General features: G+C 43.0%; 1 long non-coding RNA gene and 1 pseudogene across 1 annotated transcript; both read right to left on the reverse strand.

Moving 5' to 3' along the window:
• Positions 1–471: 471 nt before the first annotated feature.
• On the reverse strand, positions 472–7735 carry LOC135567199 (uncharacterized; annotated as a pseudogene).
• A 509-nt stretch (positions 7736–8244) lies between these two features.
• LOC135567198 (uncharacterized) lies at positions 8245–15931 on the reverse strand. Its single transcript, XR_010462291.1, has 4 exons — positions 15363–15931; positions 15119–15261; positions 14891–14991; positions 8245–8369 (listed from the first exon to the last, which is right to left on the reverse strand). It is a non-coding gene; the product is annotated as an uncharacterized LOC135567198 (long non-coding RNA).
• Positions 15932–16499: the final 568 nt, after the last annotated feature.

A 16499-nucleotide genomic window follows, 5' to 3' on the forward strand; every position in this document is an offset into this window, starting at 1 on the left:
ATAAACCGGTATCGCGGCTTGTTGGACAAAAAGGGAAGTACAGTGTCCAGTGTCAGAGTTATTATAGAGTAGTTGTCTCTTACCTTGGGGTGGTCATTGTTATTACAGAGCAGTAGTCTCTTACCTTGTGGTGGTCAGTGTTATTATAGAGCAGTAGTCTCTTACCTTGGGGTGGTCAGTGTTATTAGAGAGCAGTAGTCTCTTACCTTGTGGTGGTCAGTGTTATTATAGAGTAGTTGTCTCTTACCTTGGGGTGGTCATTGTTATTACAGAGCAGTAGTCTCTTACCTTGTGGTGGTCAGTGTTATTATAGAGCAGTAGTCTCTTACTTTGGGGTGGTCAGTGTTATTATAGAGTAGTTGTCTCTTACCTTGAGGTATTCAGTGTTTTTAAAGCAGGAGTCTCTTACCTTGTGGTGGTCAGTGTTATTATAGAGCAGTAGTCTCTTACCTTGGGGTGATCAGTGTTATTAGAGCAGTAGTCTCTTACCTTGGGGTGGTAAGTGGTGTGCCATCCACCCATTTCCAGGTCCCCTCAGTAACAGAGTATGTCAGACCAATCCAGGCTCCCTTAGTAAAGACAACAAGAAACTCCTGTTGGTGAGAAAGATACTGATATTGTCAACTACTATAGACTACATGTGTTAAATACTGGAAGATACATTACTGACCAAGGCATGTTTGATTCACTCACTCACTCACTCACTCAGAGGAGCAGACCTGTCTACTGAGATGAAAACCTGGGAGGAGAGCAGACTGGACTGTCTGAACAGAGGAGCAGATCTGATGATCATAAACAGCAGACAGGAACAGGTGAGTGAGTGAGTGAGTAGTACTCAGGATCCCAACAGCTTCCATCCCTCTGGACGATTTTTCCATATTTTCCGACAAATGTTTTGCTCTGTTGAAGAAATATACCTAAAATTTGAAATATATATAATACTTGCGTATTGTATTGATCTTTTTGGTTTACATTGCCATTTTAACTGTTGGTGAATCCTTGATTGGTGTGTACTGCACACAGTGTCCAAGTGCACTGCAAGTTCCACCCTGGACATAACATGGTAAATATGAATCTGTCTCCCTCCATTTAGTATGATATGTTACATTTCACTTGATATGTATTCATTTGTGGATGTCCCTCATCTATTTCGTATGATATGTTTTTCATTTCACTTTGTTGTGGCTAACGTTAGCTTAGAATATGTGGACAACTACAAAGACCCAGGTGTCTGGTTAGACTGTAAACTCTCCTTCCAGACTCACATCAAACATCTCCAATCCAAAGTTAAATCTAAAATTGGCTTCCTATTTCACAACAAAGCCTCCTTCACTCATGCTGCCAAACATACCCTTGTAAAACTGTCCATCCCACCGATCCTCAACCCGGCAATGTCATTTACAAAAATAGCCTCCAATACCTACTCAATAAATTGGATGCAGTCTATCACAGTGCCATCCGTTTTGTCACCCAAAGCCCATATACACTACCCACCACTGCGAGCCTGTATCGCTCTCGTTGGCTGGCCCTCGCTTCATACTCGTCGCCAAACCCACTGGCTCCAGGTCATCTACAAGACCCTGCTAGGTAAAGTCCTCCATTATCTCAGCTCGCTGGTCACCATAGCAGCACCCACCTGTAGCATGTGCTCCAGCAGGTATATCTCTCTGGTCACCCCCAAAACCAATTCTTCCTTTGGTCGCCTCTCCTTCCAGTTCTCTGCTGCCAATGATTGGAACGAACTACAAAAATCTCTGAAACTGGAAACACTTATCTCCCTCACTAGCTTTAAGCAACAGCTGTCAGAGCAGCTCACAGACTACTGCACCTGTACATAGCCCATCTATAATTTAGCCCAAACAACTACCTATCCCCCTACTGTATTAATTTATTTTGCTCCTTTGCACCCCATTATTTCTATCTCTACCTTGCACATTCTTACACTGCAAATCTACCATTCCAGTGTTTTACTTGCTATATTGTATTTACCTCTCCACCATGGCCTTTTTTTTGCCTTTACCTCCCTTATCTCACCTCATTTGCTCACATTGTATATATACTTATTTTTCTACTGTATTATTGACTGTATGTTTGTTTTACTCCACGTGTAACTCTGTGTTGTTGTATGTGTCGAACTGCTTTGCTTTATCTTGGCCTGGTCACAATAGTAAATGAGAACTTGTTCTCAACTTGCCTACCTGGTTAAATAAAGGTGAAATAAAAAATTTAAATAAAAAATGTGGCTAGGTTGATAATGTTCCCTATGCTAGGTGTTACAGTTTGAGTTAAGGTTATTGTTAAAATGATATTTGTCACATCCACATGGTTAGCAGATGCGAAAGTAGTGAAATGCTTGTGCTTCTAGTTCCGGCAATGCAGTAATAACCAACGAGTAATCTAACCTAACAATTCCACAACTACTACCTTATACACACAAGTGTAAAGGGATAACGAATATGTACATAAAGATATATGAATGAGTGATGGTACAGAACGGTATAGACAAGATGCAGGAGATGGTATAGAGTGCAGTATATACATATATATATGAGATGAGTAATGTAGGGTATATAAACATTATATAAGTGGCATTGTTTAAAGTGGCTAGTGATACATTTTTAAATCAATTTCCATCCATTTTCATTATTAAAGTGGCTGGAGTTGAGTCAGTATGTTGGCAGCAGCCACTCAATGTTAGTGGTGGCTGTTTAACAGTCTGATGGCCTTGAGATAGAAGCTGTTTTTCAGTCTCTCGGTCCCTGCTTTGATGCACCTGTACTAACTTCGCCTTGGTTGTTGTCCTTGATGATCTTTATGGCCTTCCTGTGACATCGGGTGGTGTAGGTGTCCTGGAGGGCAGGTAGTTTTGCCCCCGGTGATGCGTTATGCAGACCTCACTACCCTCTGGAGAGCCTTAAGGTTGTGGGCGGAGCAGTTGCCGTACCAGGCGGTGATACAGCCCAACAGGATGCTCTCGATTGTGCATCTGTAGAAGTTTGTGAGTGCTTTTGGTGACAAGCCGAATTTCTTCAGCCTACTGAGGTTAAAGAGGTGCTGCTGCGCCTTCTTCACAATGCTGTCTTTGTGGGTGGACCAATTCAGGTTGTCCGTGATGTGTACGCCGAGGAACTTAAAACTTACTACCTTCTCCACTACTGTCCCATCGATGTGGATAGGGGGGTGCTCCCTCTGCTGTTTCCTGAAGCCCACAATCATCTCCTTTGTTTAGTTGACGTTGAGTGTGAGGTTATTTTTCTGACACCACACTCAGAGGGCCCTCAACTCCCCCCTGTAGGCCGTCTCGTCGTTGTTGGTAATCAACCCTACCACTGTAGTGTCGTCTGCAAACTTGATGATTGGCTTGGAGTCGTGCATGGTCACGTAGTTGTGGGTGAATAATGACGAGTTTGGAGGGTACTATGGTGTTAAATGCTGAGCTGTAGTCGATGAACAGCATTCACACAAAGGTATTCCTCTTGTCCAGATGGGTTAGGGCAGAGTGCAGTGTAGTTGCGATTGCGTCATCTGTGGACCTATTGGGCGGTAAGCAAATTGGAGTGGGTCTAGGGTGTCAGGTAGGGTGGAGGTTATATGGTCCTTGACTAGTCTCAAAGCACTTCATGATGACGGAAGTGAGTGCTACGGGGCGGTAGTCATTTAGCTCATTAACCTTAGCTTTCTTGGGACCAGGAACAATGGTGGCCCTCTTGAAGCATGTGGGAACAGCAGACTGGGATAAGGATAGATTGAATATGTCCGTAAACACACCAGCCAGCTGGTCTGCACATGCTCTGAGGCCTCGGCTGGGGATGCCGTCTGGGCCTGCAGCCTTGCGAGGGTTAACACGTTTAAATGTTTTACTCACTTCGGCTGCAGTGAAGGAGAGACTGCAGGTTTTGGTAGCGGGCCGTGTCAGTGGCACTGTATTGTCCTCAAAGTGAGCAAAAAAGTTATTTTGTCCGTCTGGGAGCAAAACATCCTGGTCCGCAATGGGGCTGGTTTTCTTTTTGTAATCCGTGATTGACTGTAGACCCTGCCAGATACCTCTTATGTCTGAGCCGTTGAATTGCGACTCTACTTTGTCTCTATACTGACATTCAGCTTGTTTGATTGCCTTGCGGAGGGAATAGCTACACTGTTTCTATTCGATCATGTTTCCGGTCACCTTGCCCTGGTTAAACGCAGTGGTTCGTGCTTTCAGTTTCGTGCGAATGCTGCCATCAATCCACGGTTTCTAGTTTGGAAATGTTTTATTCGCTGCTGTTGGTATAGCATCGCCAATGCACTCTCTAATGAACTCGCTCACCGAATCAGCGTATTTGTCAATGATGTTGTTGGACGCAAGTTAAAAATACTAAAGTCTTCCATGATGTGATTCGAACACGCAACTTTTGGGTTGCTAGACGTTCGCATCCATCCTCCCTCCTTTTGTTTTTGGCAAATGATACAATTAGCCAAGACGTGCATTCATCACTGAAGGGGGATACATGTTTGATGACATGTTGTATTTGTAAGTGACAGACAGGGACCTGAACTGTTGAATCAATCAGATTTGCTTCATTCCACACTTCTGTTAAAACATACAATCCACGTATCGTTAGGTGTGTATTAATTTGTGGATGTCCATCATCCATTTCATATGCTATGTTACAAATGTTCAATATGTATGATATGTTATGAATTTGAATTAGCTAGGTGGCTTGGTGGTAGGTGTCTAACATTAGCTACGCTAGAAGTTAGCATTAGAGGTTAAGGTTAGCGTTAAGGTTAGGAGTTAGGTTAAGTGGTTACGGTCAGGGTAAGGGAAAGGTTTAGCTAATATGCTAAGTAGTTGCAACGTAATAAAGAAATAAGTAAGTAGTTGCAAAGTTGCTAATTGGATAAAATGCAAACGTTGTCCGTGAAAAGATTTAAAAGCGCAAACTTTGGGTTGCTAGACGTTCGCATCATATGGCCACTCATCCTCCCTCCTCCCTCCTTTTTTTTTGGTCTTAAGTAAACTTCTGTGCAATTTAACCACATCAAACGTAACATATACTAATCACAAAGTGTCACAGATTTAAATTTACTATGTTACGTCTAGTCTTTGAGGTCAGGCTGCAAATTCACCCTTCAGGAGAATGAAGGGTAGAGAAGAGGGATGCAGCCCTAGTGACTGACTTGACTACTTACCACACTCAGAGAGCCTCTTCTCCAGCGCCATCTTCTCATTGGTCAGGACACTGACCCTGTCTCTCAACTTGTGTCTTTAGTCAGGGCATTGTAACGCTCTTGTAACTGTTTTTTGTCATTTGAATTATTTGACTGGCCTCTCTTTCTAGCTGGTTCAAGTTCTTCTTTCTCCTTCTGCAAGTGGTCTCTATCTGTACATGTAATGTTTGAAAGAGAAGTTATTATGCACAGCTGGTTAAAATGGTATGTACGTGTTCAGTGCTGGATATTGGAAATATATATCTGATTGGATGTGCATGGCTTTATTGGCAGACCCTCATTGGTTGTTGGCCAAGGTATTCAAGGGTGCTACCTGTGAGTGGGTGCAGATGGACTCAGCTTGGAACAGGTTATGTTGTACCTGCTGTCATGTTTGAAATGAACAGTCTTCATGATGTAAATGCTTTATACTGTCGAGATTCTCTTTGCAATAACTAGAAAGAACCCGCTTCCTTTAACGAGGGATGCAACAGTACACAGTTCAATGATACCACTACTGGTATCTGGCTGGTCTCTGTCTTGCTCCAGTTCAGTGGTGTTGTAACAGGTCTCGAACTGGTTTCTCTCTTCGTTAGGCGGTGTAAAAACAAAGATGTTCCTGCATGGGAAGCATCCCAAATGACACCCTATTCCTTCTATAGTGCAGTACAATGGACCAAAGCCCTATGTACCTGGTCAAAGCAGTGCCCTTTAAAGTGGATAAGGTGCTATTTGGGACACAGTCTGGTTGTGGTGTGTACATTGCCATGCCATGTTCAGTGAGCTTATACAAGACCAAGTGCACCAGTTACAGTTGTATCTCAATTCTCTGTAAGAGATGTGACATTCTTTTTGACAAACTACTGGTCCCACAAGCCATATAACGTCTGTAAGTCTGAATTGTCATCCTTGCTTTGTGAGTACAGAACGATTGTGTGATAATGAAATGCATATCTGTCCTATGGGCTCTGGTCAAATGTAATGCATTACAGTGCATTCGGAAAGTATTCAGACCCCTTTTCCACATTTTGTTACGTTACAGCCTTATTCTATAATTGATTAAATTAATGTTTTCCTCATCAATCTACACACAATACCCAATTGATTGGGCATGATTTGGGAAGGCACACACCTGGCTACATACGGTTCAACAGTTGACAGTGCATGTCAGAGCAAAAACCAAGCCATGAGGTGGAAGGAATAATTAGAGCTCTGAGACAGCATTGTGTCGAGGTACAGGTTACCAAAACATTTCTGCAGCATTGAAGATCCCCAAGAACACAGTGGCCTCCATCACTCTTAAATGGAATAAGTTTGAACCACCAAGAGTCTTCCTAGAGCTGGCCGCCTGGCCAAGCCTGAGCAAGGGGGAAAATGGCCTTTCTCAGAGAGTTGACCAAGGATCAATGGTGACTCTGGAACATAGTTCCTCTGTGGAGATCGGAAGAAGCTTCCAGAAGGACAATCATCTACAGCCTCCACCAATAAGTCCTTTATAGTAAGCGGCCAGACAGAAGCCACTCATCAGTAAAGGCACTTGACAGCCCGCTTAGGAGCTTACAAAGGCAACTGAAGGACTCAGACCATGAGAAACAAGATTATCTGGTCTGATAAAACCACTATTTAACTTTTGGCCTGAATGCCAAGGATCATGTCTGGAGGAAACCTGGCACCAAGATGAGTAGCAGAATAGCAAAATCACCTGCCTATTTTCAATCTAGTATAGTACAAAAGTGGATCTACACTTATCGTTCGGTGTGAGAAATAAATATTTCTAGATTCTGGGACAGTTGTGGGAATGATAGATCCCAAGTTCATACAACCACTGTACATCAAAAAAGCGTTTAAAAACAAAGCGGCTGATGCAACAGATCAGAACATTTAGCTTAAAATGTTAATGAACTATTAGGCTATTTCTTCACATTATAACAACAGCAATGCACACAGCAGTAAGCTAAAGCGCTATTGTTCCAATATGCTAATTATGTATGACCTTTTACATAGACCAATGTTTTTCTTAACAGAATGGCTAGTGTTTTTCAAATCAATTTAACTGGTTATTGTGGATCATGGACAGGGTGCCTTAGCAGATGGCCTTGGTGCCCTGGCAGATTGGGAACCTCTTGAAGGACAAATAGCCTTGCGCCTAAAATCACGAAATTCAAAAGTGTGCACATGTGCGTGTATGTGTGTGATAGATAGTTTTCTTAGTTCTTACCTTGCTCTTTCTCATGTTCTTCCAATAACCTGTTTTGTTAAAGTAGTCATACATCTGAACTAACTATGTGATTACCTTTCTAACTGTGTGTGTGTGTGTCTGTGTGTTTTGTGTGTGTGTGTCTGTGTGTTTGTGTCTGTGTGTGTCTGTGTGTGTGTCTGTGTGTCTGCCTGCGTGCAGCGTGTATCCTCTCCAGTACTGTTCTGCCGACCCGTCTGTGTCCAACTGCAAGTCACATTGCTTTAACAATCCAATCACATTCAATCAGGAAGCTGGTAGAATTGCTAGGTTCCTTTCTTACCTGAGCCTTTCTTTTCTGAGCCTCATCTTTTACTAAAGAGATTTGTACTAATAATTGATTATGAAAAAAGCACAAGCCTATGGCAAATCACATAACATGTTTCTATTTAAAACAATGAATACAAGCATTTTTACAGATGACAATATGTCTACACACTGTTTAACTAGAGAGATGCATTAGTACTGTAGCACTACTATATAATGAGCTACTGTATAACTCTTCACAAATCCAGTTATGAAGAGAGGTAAATGAAATGTCAGAATATGTATATACAGGCTCAGAATACCCAATATTACCATCAGCACAGTCCTTGTTACAGTATATCCTGGTTCACAACCATTATCAGGTTGTTTGCCACTCAGTACAGTACCAGCAGTGTGTTGGTGTGTGTGCGTGTGTGTGTTTTAGAGAGAGAGAGAGAATGAAGTTGTGAGCACTGTAAGGTGCTGTATGTCCTCCACCGCGCGTCCTCCCACCAGCCTCTCTGTTGTCATGGTGTTGTTAAACCACTTTCTCACAAATCCAGTGTGATTGTCTAAACATGACTGGTCATTCCATGCCTTTGCAGGACGCCAGGTTTCTATGTTCAGCTCAACACAGTCCTCCTCCCCATTTTTTGGGTCGTCACGACCATTATCAGGTTGCTGTGAGTGCCAGTAACTACAGGGTAAACAAGAGAAAATAATAATAACACATGCTTATTCGGGTCCTTTTACAACAATGCGGAGTTAAAGTAATTAGGTAATTAAGAAATGAATAAAAAATGTGCAAACAATAAAAAAAAATAGTAACACAACAAATAAAAAGTAACGAGTCTATATACAGTACCAATGCCGAGTCAATGTGCAGGGGTACGAGGTATGTAGTTGAGGTAATTGAGTTAATACGGAAAATATTCACACAAATTGACTTTTTCAAATAGTATTTATGTTACAAAGTGGGATCAATATTGTCTTAAATAGTATTTTTGGCAATAATTGACATAAAAAATACTAACATTTCTTGAACATTTGCGTAAGTATTCAATCAGTAAATGTTAGAATCATCCTTTGTCTTTTTTGGGTATTTTTTTTAAAAGAGCTTTCCACACCTGGATTGTGCAACATGTGTCCATTATTCTTAGAAAAAAATGATTCAAGCTCTATCAAATTTCATTTGCTGATCTTTGCTAGACAACCATTTTTAGGTCTTGCCATACATTTTCAAGCAGATTTAAATCAAAACACCAAAACTAAAACATTCACTGCCTTCTTGGTGTCACGTCCTTACCTTAGTTCCTTTGTTATGTTTCTTGTTTAGGTTGGTCAGGGCGTGAGTTGGGGTGGGCATTCTATGTGTTGTTCTAGTTTTCTTTTTCTATGTGTTTGGCCTGGTATGGTTCTCAATCAGAGGCAGCTGTTAATCGTTGACTCAGATTGAGAACCATACTTAGGTAGCCTGTTTTTACCATTTGAGTTGTGGGTAGTTGTTTTCTGTTATGTGTTGTTGCACCTTACAGGCTGTTTCGTTCACGCTCTTTTTGTTTGTTATTCAGTGTTCAGTTGATTTATTAAATATTAACATGGACACATACCACCCTGCGCATTGGTCCGATCTTGACTACTCTTCCTCAGATGAAGAGAGAGAACCGTTACACTTGGTTAGGAACTCCAGTGTCGGTTTGGCCTTGTGTTTAGGTTATTGTCTTGCTGAAATGTGATTTAATTTGCCAATGTATTAGGGATTTCCTCCTCTTCTTCCGAAAGGAGGCGAAAAGGATCAGAGGACCAATATGCGGCGTTGTAAGTGTCCATGGTTCTTTTAATACGAAATAGTAGACATGAACAACTGAATACAAAAAACGTGGAAAGCCTAAACAGCCTTATCTGGTACAAACAAACACAGAGAGAGCAACAATCACCTACCAAACACTCAAAGAATATGGCTGCCTAGAACTGCCTAGAACTTCCGGCGCCGACTGAGATGGCCGCCTCGCTTCGCGTTCTAGGAAACTATGCAGTTTTTGTTTTTACATTGTTATTTCTTACATTAGTACCCCAGGTCATCTTAGGTTTCATTACATACAGTCTAGAAGAACTACTGAATATAAGATCAGCGCCAACTCACCATCAGTACGACCAAGAATATGTTTTCGCGGCCGGATCCGGTGTTCTGCCTTACAAACAGGACAACGGAATGGATCGCATGCAGCGACCCAAGGAAACGACTCGAAAAAAGAGGGAAACGAGGCGGTGTTCTGGTCAGACTCCGAAAAAAAAAGGGCACATCGCGCACCACTCCCCAGCATTCTTCTTGCCAATGTCCAGTCTCTTGACAACAAGGTTGACGAAATCCGAGCAAGAGTAGCATTCAGAGGGACATCAGAGACTGCAACGTTCTCTGCTTCACAGAAACATGGCTTACTGGGAAGACGCTATCCGGCGGTGCAGCCAACGGGTTTCTCCACGCATCGCGCCCGACAGAAACAAACATCTTTCTGGTAAGAAGAGTGGCGGGCGTATGCCTCATGACTAACGAGACATGGTGTGATGAAGGAAACATACAGGAACTCAAATCCTTCTGTTCACCTGATTTAGAATTCCTCACAATCAAATGTAGACACATTATCTTCCAAGAGAATTCTCCTCGATTATAATCACAGCCGTATATATCCCCCCAAGCAGACACATCGATGGCTCTGAAACGAACTTTATTTAACTCTTTGCAAACTGGAAACCATTTATCCGGAGGCTGCATTCATTGTAGCTGGGGATTTTAACAAAGCTAATCTGAAAACAAGACTCCTAAATTTTACCAGCATATCGATTGCGCAACCAGGGGTGGTAAAACCTTGGATCATTGTTACTCTAACTTCCATGACGCATATAAGGCCCTGCCCGCCCCCTTTCGGAAAAGCTGACCACGACTCCATTTTGCTGATCCCTGCCTACAGGCAGAAACTAAAACAGAGGCTCCCACGCTGAGGTCTGTCCAACGCTGGTCAGACCAAGCTGACTCCACACCCAAGACTGCTTCCATCAATGGACTGGGACATGTTTCGTATTGCGTCAGATGGAAATATTGTGAATACGCTGATTGATCTTGAGTTCATTAGAGCGTCACGTCGAAGATGTCGTTCCCATAGCAACGATAAAACATTCCCAGGCCAGAAACCGTGGATTGATGGCAGCATTCGCGTGAAACTGGCGCGAACCACTGCTTTTAATCAGGGCAAAGGTGTCTGGTAATATGTCCGAATATATAAACAATGCAGCTATTCCTCCCAAGGCTATTAAACAAGCTAAGCGTCAGTACAGAGACAAAGTGGAATCTCAATTCAATGGCTCAGACACAAGAGGCATGTGGCAGGGTCTACAGTCAATCACGGACTACAAGAAGAAACCCAGCCCAGTCACGGACCAGGATGTCTTGCTCCCAGGCAGACTAAATAACTTTTTTGCCCGCTTTGAGGACAATACATTGCCACTGAACGGCCTTCAACGCGAAAACATCACGGTCTCTCCTTCACTGCAGCCGAGGTGAGTAAGACATTTAAACGTGTTAACCCTCTTAAGGCTGCAGGCCCAGACGGCATCCCCAGCCGCGCCCTCAGAGCATGCGCAGACCAGCTGGCCGGTGTGTTTACGGACATATTCAATCAATCCCTATACCAGTCTGCTGTTCCCACATGCTTCAAGAGGGCCACCATTGTTCCTGTTCCCAAGAAAGCTAAGGTAACTGAGCTAAACGACTACCGCCCGTAGCACTCACTTCCGTCATCATGAAGTGCTTTGAGAGACTAGTCAAGGACCATATCACCTCCACCCTACCTGACACCCTAGACCACTCAATTTGCTTACCGCCCAAATAGGTCCACAGACGATGCAATCTCAACCACACTGCACACTGCCCTAACCCACCTGGACAAGAGGAATACCTATGTGGAATGCTGTTCATCGACTACAGCTCGGCATTCAACACCATAGTACCCTCCAAGCTCGTCATCAAGCTCGAGACCCTGGGTCTCGACCCCCGCCCCTGTGCAACTGGGTTCTGGACTTCCTGACGGGGCCCCAGGTGGTGAGGGTAGGCAACAACATCTCCTCCCGCTGATCCTCAACACGGGGGCCCCACAGTGCGTTCTGAGCCCTCTCCTGTACTCCCTGTTCACCCACGACTGCGTGGCCATGCACGCCTCCAACTCAATCATCAAGTTTGCGGGCTGACACAGCAGTGGTAGGCTTGATTACCAACAAACCACTTAGGCGGCCTACAGGGAGGAGGTGAGGGCCCTCGGAGTGTGGTGTCAGGAAAATAACCTCACACTCCAACGTCAACAAAACTAAGGAGATGATTGTGGACTTCAGGGAAACAGCAGAGGGAACACCCCCTATCACATCGATGGATCAGTAGTGGAGAGGGTAGCAAGTTTTAAGTTCCTCGGCATACACATCACAGACAAACTGAATTGGTCCACTCACACTGGCAGCGCCGTGAAGAAGGCGCAGCAGCGCCTCTTCAACCTCAGGAGGCTGAAGAAATTCGGCTTGTCACCAAAAGCACTCACAAACTTCTACAGATGCACAATCGAGAGCATCCTGGCGGGCTGTATCACCGCCTGGTACGGCAACTGCTCCACCCTCAACCGTAGGAGGCTCTCAGAGGGTAGTGAGGTCTGCACAACGCATCACGGGGGGCAAACTACCTGCCCTCCAGGACACCTACACCACCCGATGTTACAGGAAGGCCATAAAGATCATCAAGGACATCAACCACCCGAACCACTGCCTGTTCACGCTATCATCCAGAAGGCGAGGTCCCAGTACAGGTGCATCAAAGCTGGGACCGAGAGACTGAAAAACAGCTTCTATCTCAAGGCCATCAGACTGTTAAACAGCCACCACTAACATTGAGTGGCTGCTGCCAACACACTGTCATTGACCCAACTCCAGCCAATTTAATAATGGAATTGATGTGGAAATGATGTAAATATATCACTAGCCACTTTAAACAATGCTACCTTATATAATGTTACTTACCCTACATTATTCATCTCATATGCATATGTATATACTGTACTCTAGATCATCGACTGCATTCTTATGTCACTAGCCACTTTAACTATGCCACTTTGTTTACTTTGTCTACATACTCATCTCATATGTATATACTGTACTCGATACCATCTACTGTATGCTGCTCTGTACCATCACTCATTCATATATCCTTATGTACATATTCTTATCCCCTTACTGTGTGTATAAGACAGTAGTTTTGGAATTGTTAGTTAGATTACTTGTTAGATTATCACTGCATTGTCGGAACTAGAAGCACAAGCATTTTCGCTACACTCGCATTAACATCTGCTAACCATGTGTATGTGACAAATAAAATTTGATTTGATTGATTTGATTTGATTTGCCTAAATATGGTTCCCAATCAGAGACAACGATAAACACCTGCCTCTGATTGAGAACCACTCCAGGCAGCCATAGACTATTCTAGACAACCCCACTAACCACAATCCCATGACCTACAAAAAACCACAAGACAAAAACACACCACATAAATAACTCATGTCACACCCTGGCCTGACCAAAATAATAAAAGAAAACACAAAATACTAAGACCAGGCGTGACACAATGTCTGGTGGAAAACAGAAGTTTTCTTCTAGGATTTTGCCTGTGCTTAGCTCCATTCCATCCTTAAATCATTAAGAGTCCATTGACACACCTGTGCGTCAATCTAAGTAATGTAATAAAACATCTCCAACACAATCAGTCAATTTAAGCTAGAGATATCCGTTTTTTTTGCATGGGAAGGTGGCCGAGCTACAGTGGTGTTTGCCAGAACATGAGACATCCTGAAATGCAGCTGTTTCAATAAATCTGTACAAACCAATCTCTGGAAAGAGACTCTCACAAACACAATGTTTTTCTCTCTTTCACTCTCGACCCTCACAACTGTCATGGGACTCATCTGAAGTCGTTAAACCTGATCTCCCAGCTTCTGTCTGTTGCGTCCAAACCGTTTGAGCATTTCTTTGCTCTAGTGCCTTGTTGCAAACAGAATTCCTCCGTTTATCCTGTCACAGCCATTCAACTCTGTAACTGTTTTAAAGTCAACATTGGCCTCGTGTTATAATCCCTGAGCGGTTTCCTTCCTCTCCAGTAACTTAGTTAGGAAAGATGCTTGTATCTTTGTAGTGACAGGGTGTATTGGTACACCATTCAAAGTGTAATTATTAACTTCACCATGCTCAAAGGGATATTCAATGTCGCTATTTAAAACATTTTAAATTCAGGCTGTGACACAACAAAATGTGCAAAAGTCAAGGGTGTGAATACTTTCTGATGTAGGTAGGGATAAAAGTGAGTAGGCAATCAGGATAGATAATTAACAGAATAGCAGCAGTGCATGTGAAGAGTGTGTGTCTGGGTAGAGTCTATTGGTGTGTGGGTAGAGTCTAGTATTGAGTGAGTGTGGGTAGAGACTAGGAGTGTGTGGGTAGAGAGTGTGTGTGTAGAGTCTAGTGAGTGTGTGGGTAGAGACTAGTGAGTGTGTGGGAGAGTCTATTAGTGTGTGGGTAGAGAGTGAGTGTGTGTGTAGAGTCTAGTGAGTGTGTGGGTAGAGTCTAGTGAGTGTGTGGGTAGTCTAGTGACTGTGTGGGTAAGTCTAGTGAGTGTGTGGGTAGAGTCTAGTGAGTGTGTGGGTAGAGTCTAGTGAGTGTGTGGGTAGAGTCTAGTGGTGTGTAGGTAGAGACTAGTGTGTGGGTAGAGTCTAGAGTCTAGTGAGTGTGTTGGTAGAGAGTGTGTGGGTAGTCAGTGAGTCTAGTGGTGTGTGGGTAGAGTCTGAGTGTGTGGGTAGAGTCTAGTGGGTGTGTGGGTAGAGTCTAGTGAGTGTGTGGGTAGAGTCTAGTGAGTGTCCATAGAACCAGTGCAAATAACATAAAACATACTAATTAAAAAGGGGGCAAAGTTAATAATCAGACGCTGGAGAAAACATCATCATAAATTATAGACCCTCATCTAGCTTAGACCAACAAAGATAACTTTAGTTGTATTGCATTTTCATATTTAATAGTACTTAGTTTCTTAGATATATTTATTAGTGTTTGTGGAATGACATCTATGAGTGAAAACAAACTTTTCATGATAAACATTTGAAGCAATATGTCATTTGTTAAAAGTCTCTATCACACCTTATGGTCAGTGGGGTGTCGTCCACCCATCTCCAGGTCCCCTCAGTAACAGAATCAGTCAGACCAATCCAGGCTCCCTTATTGAGGCCTAAGAGAAACTGCTGTTGGTGAGAAAGATACTGATATTGTCAACTACTTTAGACTACATGTGTTAAATACTGGAAGACACATTACTGACAAGAGATGCTTGATTCTCTCTCTCCCATTCTCTCACACACAGACACACACCTGTTCCATATCACTGTTTACGATCACCAGGTCGGCTCCTCTCTCCAGACAGTCCTCTCTGCTCTCCTTCCAGGTTTTAGTCTCAGTAGACAGGAAGTACCAACTGGAGTTGAACTTCTGCCAGCCATCAGGACAGGTTTGTTCTACATGACAAAACATGAATTTCCATCTTGTTATTCTGCACCTATTATTGAAACTGCATATTAGATATGTGATGTTATGATCATTTATCAGGTTAACTCACTCAGATTAGAGAACTTTCTCATGAGATCATCTCTTTCCTTCTGTAGCTGGTCTCTCTCTTCAGTCAGTGTGTTGTAACTGGTCTGTAGCTGGTCTCTCTCCACAGTCTCATTGCCTCTGTTATCTGGAAAGGATTGATACATATAGCTCCTGGTTAATTCACTCACGAAACAGTAACTCAATAACATCTAAATGCATATTCTCATGATAATGATTGAGATGATTGGCATGCAGTGTGGACATTTCACCAGTAAAACGTGATGAATTATCATTCAAGATTGACATGGATGTTTAGTCTATTTTGAAACGAGCTGTTCCTGACTTGGTGAAGGACATAGAACATTTTCTCCGAGACGATGTGGATATAGTCAGACGTTGTAATCTGAGGATGCATTTGATGTATATTCTATAAAGGTATTCTAAAGGTGTCATCTGTCAGTACAAACATTGATTGAGAAATGATGACAAATATCACTACACCACTGGTTACAGTGCCTATCAAAAGACATGACTGACATCGGGGAAAGAGGACAGACTATCAGCTGATCATTCATGTTGATGATTGATCTAAATCTGCTAGTTAGCTAGATCAATAATGTTTTCACTGATTGTGATTTCACCATCAATGGTCTTATCAAAGGTTCATAAAGCCTTCATAGTGCATTCATAAGCGCTACATGAATGTGTTATTAAGCATCTATAAGTGTATGTCATGCTTTATAAAGGGTTGATAAACGTGTCATAACTGTGAAGTCCATGGAGAACAAGAGCACCTCCTCCCAGCTGCCCACTGCACTGAGGCTAGACGACATGGTCACCACCGATAAATCCATGATAATCGAACATTTCATTTAGCATTTCTCTACGGCTGGCCATGCTTTCCTCCTGGCTACCCCCAACCCCGGCCAACAGCTCCCACCCCGCAGCTACTGCCCAAGCTTCCCCAGCTTCTCCTTCACCCAAATCCAGATTGCAGATGTTCTGAAAGAGCTGCAAAACCTGGACCCGTACAAATCAGCTGGGCTAAACAATCTGGACCCTCTTTTTCTAAAATTATCCACTGCCATTGTTGCAACCCCTGTTACCAGTCTGTTCAACCTCTCTTTCATTTTGTCTGAGATCCCTAAAGATTGGAAAG

Source organism: Oncorhynchus nerka, unplaced genomic scaffold (assembly GCF_034236695.1).
Source record: "Oncorhynchus nerka isolate Pitt River unplaced genomic scaffold, Oner_Uvic_2.0 unplaced_scaffold_2396, whole genome shotgun sequence".
NCBI classification, from domain to species: domain Eukaryota; kingdom Metazoa; phylum Chordata; class Actinopteri; order Salmoniformes; family Salmonidae; genus Oncorhynchus; species Oncorhynchus nerka.